Below are 10,532 nucleotides of genomic sequence, written 5' to 3'. Positions count from 1 at the left end.
TGTCCTGGAAAGTACAATAAATACAGACATGGAGAATACAATAAATGCTGACCTGGAGAGTAAAATAAATACTGACATGGAGAGGGCAATAAATACTGACCTGGAGAGGGCAATAAATATTGACCTGCAGAGTGCAATAAATACTGACTTGGAGGATACAATAAATACTGACCTGGAGAGGGTAATAAATACTGACATGGAGAGCACAATAAAAATTGACCTGGAGAGAACAATAAATACTGACCTGGAGATTACAATAAACACTGACCTGGAGAATACAATAACTACTGACCTGGAGAGTACAATAAATACTGACTTGGAGAGCACAATAAATACGGAGCTGGAGCGGGTGATACATACTGACCTGAAGAGTACAATAAATTCAGACCTGGAGAGTACAATAAATAATGATCTGGAGAGTACAATAAATACTGACCTAGAAAGGATAATAAATACTGACCTGGAGTGCACAATAAATACTGACCTGGAGAGTACAATAAATACTGACTTGGAGAGTACAAGAAAAACTGACCTGGAGAGTACAATAAATAGTGACCTGGAGAGTACAATAAATACTGACCTGGAGAGTACAATAAATACTGACTTGGAGAGTACAATAAATACGGAGCTGGAGAGGGTGATACATACTGACCTGAGGAGTACAATAAATTCTGACCTGGAGAGTACAATAAATAATGACCTGGAGAGTACAATAAATACTGACCTAGAGAGGGTAATAAATACTGACCTGGATTGCACAATAAATACTGACCTGGAGAGTACAATAAATACTGACCTGGAGATTACAATAAACACTGACCTGGAGAATACAATAACTACTGACCTGGAGAGTACAATAAATACTGACCTGGAGAGTACAATAAATAATGACCTGGAGACTACAATAAATACTGACCTAAAGAGGGTAATAAATACTGACCTGGATTGCACAATAAATACTGACCTGGAGAGTACAATAAATACTGACCTGGAGATTACAATAAACACTGACCTGGAGAATACAATAACTACTGACCTGGAGAGTACAATAAATATTGACCTGGAGAGGGCAATAAACACTGACCTGGAGAGAACAAGAAATACTGACCTGGAGAGTATAATAAATACTCACCTGGACAGAACAATAAATACTGACCTGGAGAGTACAATAACTACTGACATGGAGAGTACAATAAATACTCTCCTGGAGAGGGCAATAAATACTGACCTGGAGAGAACAATAAATATTCACCTGGAGAATACAATAACTACTGACCTGGAGAGTACAATAAATACTGACCTGGAGAGGGCAATAAAAACTGACCTGGAGAGGACAATTATTATTGACCAGGAGACTGCAATAAATACTGACCTGAAGAGTACAATAAATACTGATCTGGAGAGTTCAATAAATACTGATCTGGAGAGTACAATAAATACTGACTTGGAGAGTACAATAAATACGGAGCTGGAGAGGGTGATACATACTGACCTGAAGAGTACAATAAATTCTGACCTGGAGAGTACAATAAATAATGACCTGGAGAGTACAATAAATACTGACCTGGAGAGTACAATAAATACTGACCTGGAGGGCACAATAAATACTGACCAGGAGAGGGTAATAAATACTGACCTGGAGAGGGTAATAAATACAGATCTGGAGAGTACATGAAATACTAAACTGGAGAGTACAATAAATAGTGACCTGTAGGGTACAATAAATACTGAAATGGAGAATACAATAAATACTGACCTGGAGAGGAAAATAAATACTGACCTGGAGAGTACAATAAATACTGATCTGGGGAGTACAATAAATACTGACCTGGAGAGTACAATGAATACTGACCTGGAGAGTACAATAAATACTGACCTGGAGAGTGTAATAAATATTGACCTGGGGAGTACAATAAATACTAACCTGGAGAGTACAATAAATACTGACCTGTAGAATACAATAAATACTGACCTGGAGAGTACAATAAATACTGACCTGGAGACTGTAATACATAGTGACCTGGAGAGTGCAATAAATAGTGACCTGGAGAGTACAATAAATACGGACCTGGTGATTACAATAAATACTGACCTGGAGAATACAATAAATACTGACTTGGAGATTACAATAAGTACTGACCTGGAGAGGGCAATAAATACTAACCTAGAGAGGTCAATAAATATTAACCTGGAGAGTGCAAAAAATATTGACCAGGATAGTATAATAAATACTGAGCTGCAGAGTACAATACATTTTGACCTGGAGAGTACAATAAATATTGACCTGGACAGTACAATAAATACTGACTTGGAGAGGGTAATAAATACTGACCTGGAGAGTACAATAAATACTGATTTGGAGAGGGTATTAAATAATGACATGGAGAGGGTAATAAATAGAGACCTGGAGAGTAAAATAAATACTAAACTGGAGAGTAAAATAAATATTGACCTGTAGGGTACAATAAATTCTGACCTGGAGACGACAACACATACTGACCTGGAGAGGACAATAAATACGGACCTGGAGAGTACAATAAATACTGATCTGGATAGTACAATAAGTACTCACCTGGAGAGTACAATAAATACTGATCTGGAGAGTGCAATATATGCTGCCCTGGAGAGGGTAAACAATACTGATCTGAAGGGTACAATAAATAGTGACCTGAGGCGGTTAAGAAATAATGAATTGGTGAGTACTATAAATACTGACCTGGAGTGTACAATAATTACTGACCTGGAGAGTACAATAAATACTGACCTGGAGAGTACAACAAATACTGACCTGGAGAGTACAATAAATACAGACATGGAGAATACAATAAATACTGACCTGGAGAGTAAAATAAATACTGACATGGAGAGGGCAATAAATACTGACCTGGAGAGGGCAATAAATATTGACCTGCAGAGTGCAATAAATACTGACTTGGAGGATACAATAAATAGTGAAATGGAAAGTACAATAAATACTGACAGGAGAGGACAATAAATACTGACATGAAGAGTACAATATACACTGACCTGGAGAGTACAATAAATACGGACCTAGAGAGGGTAATAAATACTGTCCTGGAGAATATAATAAATTTTGACATGGAGATTACAATAAATACTGACCTGGAGAGGACAATAAATACTGACCAGGAGAGGGTAATAAGTACTGACCTGCAGAGGGTAATAAATACAGATCTGGGGATTGCAATAAATACTAACCTGGAGAGTACAATAAATAGCGACCTGTAGGGTACAATAAATACTGAAATGGAAAGTACAATAAATACTGACTGGAGAGGACAATAAATACTGACCTGGAGAGTACAATAAATACTGATCTGGGGAGTACAATAAATACTGACCTGGAGAGTGTAATAAATATTGACCTGGAGAGTACAATAAATACTAACCTAAAGAGTACAATAAATACTGACCTGTAGAGTACAATAAATACTGACCTGGAGAGTACAATAAATACTGACCTGGAGACTGTAATAAATAGTGAACTGGAGAGTACAATAAATAGTGACCTGGAGAGTACAATAAATACTGACTTGGAGAGAACAATAAATACGGACCTGGAGAGTACAATAAATACTGACCTGGAGAGTACAATAAATACTGCCCTGGAGAAGGTAATAAATAGTGACCTGGAGAATATAATAAATACTGACCTGGAGAGTACAGTAAATACTGACCTGGAGACTACAATAAATACTGACCTGGAGAGGGTAATAAATACTGACCTGGAGGGTACAATAAATAGTGACCTGGAGAGGTTAAGAAATACTCAATTGGTGAGTACTATAAATACTGACCTGGAGAGTACAATAATTACTGACCTGGAGAGTACAATATATACTGACCTGGAGAGTACAATAAATACTGACCTGGAGAGTACAATAAATGCTGACCTGGAGAGTGTAATAAATAATGATCTGGAGAGTACAATAAATAATGACCTGGAGAGTACAATAAATACTGACTTGGAGAGTACAACAAATAATGTCCTGGAGAGTATAATAAATACAGACATGGAGAATAAAATAAATACTGATCTGTAGAGTACAATAAATACTGACATGGAGAGGGCAATAAATATTAACCTGGAGAGTGCAAAAAATAGTGACGTGGAGAGTATAATAAATTCTGACCTGGAGAGTACAATAAATACTGACCTTTTGAGTAGAATAACTATTGACCTGGACAGAACAATAAATACTGACCTGGAGAGGGTAATAAATACTGACCGGGAGAGTACAATAAATACTGACCTTGAGAGTGTATTAAATACTGACCTGGAGAGGGTAATAAATACAGACCTGGAGAGTAAAATAAATAATAACCATGAGAGTACAATAAATATTGACCTGTATGGTACAATAAATAGTGACCTGGAGACTACAATACATACTGACCTGGAGAGGACATAAATACTGACCTGGAGAGTGCAATAAATACTGATCTGGAGATAACAATTAATACTCACCTGGAGAGTACAATAAATACTGACCTGGAGAGTACAATAAATACTGCCCTGGAGAGGGAAATAAATAGTGACCTGGAGAATATAATAAATACTGACCTGGAGAGTACAGTAAATACTGACCTGCAGACTACAATAAATACTGACCTGGAGAGGGTAATAAATACTGACCTGGAGGGTACAATAAATAGTGACCTGGAGAGGTTAAGAAATACTGAATTTGTGAGTACTATAAATACTGACCTGGAGAGTACAATAATTACTGACCTGGAGAGTACAATATATACTGACCTGGAGAGTACAATAAATTCTGACCTGGAGAGTACAATAAATACTGACCTGGAGAGTGTAATAAATAATGACCTGGAGAGTACAATAAATAATGACCTGGAGAGTACAATAAATACTGACTTGGAGAGTACAACAAATACTTTCCTGGAGAGTACAATAAATACCGACATGTAGAATAAAATAAATACTGACCTGGAGAGTACAATAAATACTGACATGGACAGGGCAATAAATACTGACCTGGAAGGTACAATAAAAACTGAACTGGAGAGTACAATAAATACTGACCTGGAGAGGGTAATAAATACTGACCTGGAGAGTACAATAAATACTGACCTGGAGAGTACAATAAATACTGACCTGGAGAGGATAATATATACTGACCTGGAGAGCACAAAAAATACTGACCTGGAGAGTACAATAAATACTGACCTGGAAATTTCAATAAACACTGACCTGGAGAATACAATAACTACTGACGTGGAGAGTACAATAAATACTGACCTGGAGAGGGCAATAAATACAGACGTGGAGAGGGCAATAAATACTGACCAGGAGAGTGCAATAAATACTGACCTGGTGAGTACAATAAATACTGCCCTGGAGAGTGCAATAAATACTGACCTGGAGTGTGCAATAAATAATGACCTGGAGAGTAAAAAAAACACTGACCTGGTCAGTACAATAAATACTGACCTGGAGAGGACAATACATACTGACCTGGAGAGTACAATCAATTCTGACCTGGAGAGTACAATAAATACTGCCCTGGAGAGTGCAATAAATACTGACCTGGAGAGTGCAATAAATAATGACCTGGAGAGTACAATAAATACTGACCTGGAGAGTACAATAAATACTAACCTGGAGAGGGTTATAAATACTGACCTGGAGAGGGTTATAAATACAGACCTGGAAGTACATTAAATACTGACCTGGAGAGGGTATTAAATACTGACCTGGAGAGGGTAATAAATACAGACCTGGAAAGTAAAATAAATACTAATCTGGAGAGTACAATAAATATTGACCTGGAGAAGACAATACATACTGACCTGGAGAGAACAATAAATACTGATCTGGAGAGTACAACAAATATTGACCTGGAGAGTACAATTAATACTGACCGGGAGTGTGTAATTAAAAGTGACTTGGAGAGTGCAACAAATAATTACCTGGAGAGTACAATAAATACTTACCTGGAGAGTACAATAAATACTGACCTGGAGAGTATAATAAATACTGATCTGGAGAGTACAATAAATACTGACCAGGAGAGTGTAATAAATACTGACCGTGAGAGGGTAATAAATACAGATCTGGAGAGTACAAGAAATACTAACCTGGAGAGCACAATAAATAGTGAACTGTAGGGTACAATAAATACTGAAATGGAGAGTACAATTAATACTGACCTGGAGAGGACAATAAATACTGACCTGGAGAGTACAATAAATACTGATCTGGGGAGTGCAATAAATACTGACTTGGAGAGTACAATGAATACTGACCTGGAGAGTACAATAAATACTGACCTGGAGAGTGTAATACATATTGACCTGGAGAGTACAATAAATACTAACCTGGAGAGTACAATAAATACTGACCTGCAGAGTACTATAAATACTGACCTGGAGAGTACAATAAATACTGACCTGGAGACTGTAATATATAGTGACCTGGAGTGTACAATAAATAGTGACCTGGAGAGTACAATAAATACGGACCTGGAGATTACAATAAATACTGACCTGGAGAATGCAATAAATACTGACCTGGAGAGTACAATAAGTCCTGACCTGGAAAGGGCAATAAATACTAACCTAGAGAGGGCAATAAATATTAACCTGGAGCGTGCAAAAAATAGTGACCAGGAGAGTATAATAAATAATGACCTGGAGAGTACAATAAATGTTGACCTGGAGAGTACAATCAATATTGACCTGGACAGTACAATAAATACTGACCTGGAGAGGGCAATAAATACTGACCTGGAGAGTACAATAAATACTGATTTGGAGAGGGTATTAAATAATGACCTGGAGAGGGTAATAAATACAGACATGGAGAGTAAAATAAATACTAACCTGGAGAGTACAATAAATATTGACCTTTTGGGTACAATAAATACTGACCTGGAGAATGCAACACATACTGAATTGGAGAGGACAATAAACACGGACCTGGTGAGTACAATAAATACTGATCTGGAGAGTACAGTAAATATTCACCTGGAGAGTACAAATAAATACTGAACTGGAGAGTACAATAAATGCGGCCCTGGAGAGGTTAATAACTATTGACCTGGAGAATATAATAAATACTGACCTGGAGAGTACAGTAAATACTGAACCTGAGACTACATTAAATACTGACCTGGAAAGGGTAATACATACTGAGCTGGAGGATACAATAAATAGTGACCTGGAGAGGTTAAGAAATACTGAATTTGTGAGTACTATAAATACTGACCTGGAGTGTAAAATAATTACTGACCTGGAGAGTACAATAAATACTGACCTGGAGAGCACAATAAATACTGACCTGGAGAGTACAATAAATACTGACCTGGAGAGTGTAATAAATAATGACCTGGAGAGTACAATAAATACTGACCTGGAGAGTACAATAAATACTGACCTGGAGAGTACAACAAATACTGACCTGGAGAGTACAATAAATACAGACATGGAGAATACAATAAATACTGACCTGGAGAGTAAAATAAATACTGACATGGAGAGGGCAATAATTACTGACCTGGAGAGGGCAATAAATATTGACCTGCGGAGTGCAATAAATACTGACCTGGAGGGTACAATAAATACTGACCTGGAGAGGGTAATAAATACTGACCTGGAGAGGGTAATAAGTTCAGATTTGGAGAGTCCAATACATTTTTTCCTGGAGAATACAATAACTAGTGACCTGCAGGGTACAATAAAAACTGACATGGAGACTACTATAAATACTGACCTGGAGAGTACAATAAATACTGACTTGGAGAGAACAATAAATACTGACCTGGACAGTACAATAAATACTGACCTAGAGAGTACAAGAAATACTGATATGGAGAGTACAATAAATACAGTCATGGAGAATACAATAAATTCTGACGTGGAGAGTAGATTAAACACTGACCTGGAGACTGTAATAAATAGTGACCTGGAGAGTTCAATAAATAGAGACCTGGAGAGTACAATAAATACTGACCTGGACAGTACAATAAATACTGACCTGGAGAGTGTAATAAATATTGACCTGGAGAGTACCATAAATGGTGACCTGGAGAGTACAATAAATACTGACCTGGAGAGTACAATAAATACTAACTTGGAGAGTACAATAGATACTGACCTGGAGAGTACAATAAATACGGACCTGGAGAGGGTAATAAATACTGACCTGGAGAGTACAATAAATTTTGACCTGGAGAGTACAATGAATACTGGCCTGGAGAGGACAATAAATACTGACCCGGAGAGGGTAATAAATACTGACCTGCAGAGGGTAATAAATACAGATCTGGAGAGTACAATACATACTAACCTGGAGAGTACTATAAATAGTGACCTGTAGGGTACAGTAAATACTGAAATGGAGCGTACAATAAATTCTGACCTGGAGAGCACAATAAATACTGACCTGGAGAGTACAATAAAAACTGATCTGGGGAGTACAATAAATACTGACCTGGAGAGTACAATGAATACTGACCTGGAGAGTGCAATAAATACTGACCTGGAGAGTGTAATAAATATTGACCTGGAGAGTACAATAAATACTAACCTGGAGAGTACAATAAATACTGACCTGTAGAGTACAATAAATACTGACCTGGAGAGTACAATAAATACTGACTTGGAGAGAACAATAAATACTGACCTGGAGAGCACAATAAATACTGACCTGGAGAGTACAATAAATACTGATCTGGGGAGTACAATAAATACTGACCTGGAGAGTACAATGAATACTGACCTGGAGAGTGCAATAAATACTGACGTGGAGAGTGTAATAAATATTGACCTGGAGAGTACAATAAATACTAACCTGGAGAATACAATAAATACTGACCTTTAGAGTACAATAAATACTGACCTGGAGAGTACAATAAATACTGACTTGGAGAGAACAATAAATACGGACCTGCAGATTACAATAAATACTGACCTGGAGAGTAGAATAACTATTGACCTGGTCGGAACAATAAATACTGACCTGGAGAGTGTAATAAATACTGACCGGGAGAGTACAATAAATACTGACTTGGAGAGTGTATTAAATACTGACCTGGAGAGGGTAATAAATACAGACCTGGAGAGTAAAATAATTACTAACCTGGAGAGTACAATAAATATTGACCTGTATGGTACAATAAATACTGACCTGGAGACTACAATACATACTGACCTGGAGAGGACATAAATACTGACCTGGAGAGTACAATAAATACTGATCTGGAGAGTACAAATAATACTCACCTGGAGATTACAATAAATACTGCCCTGGAGAGGGTAATAAATAGTGACCTGGAGAATATAATAAATACTGACTTGGAGAATACAATAAATACTTACCTGGAGAGGGTAATAAATACTGACCTGGAGAGTACAACAAATACTGACCTGGAGAGTACAATACATACAGACATGGAGAATGCAATAAATACTGACCTGGAGAGTACAATAAATACTGACATGGTGAGGGCAATAAATACTGACCTGGAGAGGGCAATAAATATTGACCTGCTGAGTGCAATAAATACTGACCAGGAGAGTATAATAAATAGTGACCTGGAGAGTACAATAAATACTGCCCTGGAGAGTACAAATAAATACTGACCTTGAGAGTACAAGAAATACTGACATGGAGAGTACAATAAATACAGACATGAAGAATACAATAAATATTATGAGCTCCAGTAACAGGGGCATTATTTACTCCAAAACATGGGACAAAGATCCGACTGAAACATTAGAACAAGGAGCGACAGAAAGAGTGTAATTTGAGCGCCAGAAAGAGGATAATCTGGATTTCCTGACACAGGGAAATGAGGAGCACCTGAAACTGGAGAATTAGAAGCTGCTGAAATAGAGAAATGAGGTGTGCAAGAAAATGGAGAATTCGGAGCTCCAGAAACATAGGGATAAGGAGCTCCTGTAACAGAGGGATAAGGAGCTCCAGAAGCAGCTGAATTAGGAGCTCCAGAAACAGTAGGATAAGGAGCTCCTGAAACAGGGGAATCAGGAGTTCCTGAATCAGAGGGACAAGGAGCTCCAGAAACAGGAATTTGGAGCTCTTGAAACAGAGGGATGAGGAGCTCCTGAAACAGAGGAATTAGGAGCTATTGAAACATGAGGAATTCAGAGCTCCGGGTACATGGAAATAAGGAGTTTCAGAAACAGGGGCATTTTGTGTTCAAAAGATAGGGAAATTATGACCACCAAAAACAGGGGGATCTGGAGAGATTTCAGTACTTGCACCGCTAAATATCATTCTCAGGCACAGTTTCTCAGTATAATATACTCTGATCCATCTTTCTTAGGTTCAATATGAAATAATTTACACTTCGTCACTGGGACCTATATCTGCATATTTATTTTCACAAGCACTTAATAAGCGTCTCTTTGCAACATTATGTTCCACGACACTATTTACAGTGCCAGTTACATTTTTATTTACTAAAATTGGACGAGACCGGGACTGAAAAGAGTCTCCCCGTTTGTTTTTCTTTCTCTTTCTCCTCATG

The sequence above is a fragment of the Pristiophorus japonicus genome, unplaced genomic scaffold, assembly GCF_044704955.1.
Source record: "Pristiophorus japonicus isolate sPriJap1 unplaced genomic scaffold, sPriJap1.hap1 HAP1_SCAFFOLD_35, whole genome shotgun sequence".
NCBI lineage: Eukaryota > Metazoa > Chordata > Chondrichthyes > Pristiophoridae > Pristiophorus > Pristiophorus japonicus.
Note: the sequence above shows the minus strand (reverse complement) of the source record.